General features: G+C 43.2%; 1 non-coding gene across 1 annotated transcript; it reads right to left on the reverse strand.

The window, feature by feature from the left end:
• Positions 1–866: 866 nt before the first annotated feature.
• Positions 867–939, reverse strand: trnaf-gaa (transfer RNA phenylalanine (anticodon GAA)). The gene has a single exon. It is a non-coding gene; the product is annotated as a tRNA-Phe (tRNA).
• Positions 940–1677: the final 738 nt, after the last annotated feature.

The raw sequence follows: 1677 nt of genomic DNA on the forward strand, positions 1-1677 counted from the left end.
AGCCTGTAGTTACCCAGACTGTCCTTACACCCTTTCTTGAATAAGGGCGTCGCATTTGCCACTGTTTATCCTCTGGCACCTCCCCCATATCCAGGGAAGATTGGAAGATTATACTGAACCCTTCCGTTATCTGCATCCACATTTCCTTTCGCAACCTGGGATGCAAGCCATCCGGACCAGGTGATTTATCTACCCTAAGCACAGCCAGCCTTTTTAGTACCTCCCTCTCTCAATTTGTACCCTATCCATTGCCTCTACTCTCTTCACTTCTACTGATATTTTGTCCAATTCCACTTCCTTAGTGATCACTGATACAAAGTACTCATTAAGCAGATTAACATTGCCCTGCACCTCTAAGCATATATTATCCTCTTTCTCCCTAATAGGCCCGACTCAACCTCTTACTACCCACTTATCATTTACATGCTGCTCGAAGATTTTTGGGTTTCCTTTCATGTTGACTGCCATTTTATTCTCATAGAAATAGAGAATAAGCTAAATATAGAAGATATAAGTATTTCCCATCCTTGATGAGGTGGAACTTTTTTATGTTGTGGGTAGCAATGACTTGGCCCACGAGTGTGGTGGAAGCAGAGACAATCAATGATTTGAAAAGGAAATTGGATGGATCCTTGAAGGAAAGAAACTTGCAGGAGGAAAGGGATCGAGCTGGTGAGTGGAACTGACTAGATTGCTCCGGGGAGAGCCAGCATGGACGTGATAGGCCAAATGACCACCTTCGATGTTGTAAATGACTCTGTGTTGTTTCTCAAATTCAATCCACTGGTGCTTGGTAAATAATTTCAATGTAAATTGTGCAACTGGAAAATCAGAACCAAGGCAAGGGACGCATAAGGAAGCGAAACTGCTGAAACCCGGGATTGAACCAGGGACCTTTAGATCTTCAGTCTAACGCTCTCCCAACTGAGCTATTTCAGCTCTCCATTAACAGTGGCTTGGTGTCCTTGTTTTGGAAGAAAATACATACATTCCAGTTTTCCAAACACTTAAAGAACACAACATGTGAGTAATATTCCCCATTGCTTTCTCAGTACTGATGGATTGTGAAGCGGGAGACAGCCAGAAGTGCCACTGAGCCGCACAGACCCCGAGCTGAGAATGAAATGAGATCAAATTCAATCTTTCATAGTGAGATGCTGCTGAGAGGTAAGAGTCCTGAATCAAAGCGAGACTTGCTCATTTCAAACACTCCCTGTACTCTCTGCTCATGAAGCCTTAAAAAAGGGAAAAACAGAATGGCACTCAAACTCACAACCCTGCCATTAAAAGTCTCATATTCGACTGACAGAACTGTCACTTCTACTCGGTCTCTTATTGGATGGATGCAACTCCAACGCAGGGATGGCATTCAAATCCTCCCATGGGTCCACATGTCAGACTGAGTTCCATGTTGCAGACTCAAGCAAAGGAAATCTGCTCACTTCCAAAACTATCAGCGAATTGAAGCTGATTACAATCAACATCATCGGAGGTCAGAACTACCTGGTGAAAGAAGACACCCTGAAGAAGGATCCACAATTATTCAAAGGCATCGACAAAGTGAAAAACAAGAAAATCGATGAGTCAATGCAAGCCAAACAACAGAAACACTGAAGAATTCCATTCCATTCCAGTCCAGATGTTTTTGGAGTCAGGTCACAATTACAGCAACAACTT

Source organism: Heterodontus francisci, unplaced genomic scaffold (genome assembly GCF_036365525.1).
Source record: "Heterodontus francisci isolate sHetFra1 unplaced genomic scaffold, sHetFra1.hap1 HAP1_SCAFFOLD_102, whole genome shotgun sequence".
NCBI lineage: Eukaryota > Metazoa > Chordata > Chondrichthyes > Heterodontiformes > Heterodontidae > Heterodontus > Heterodontus francisci.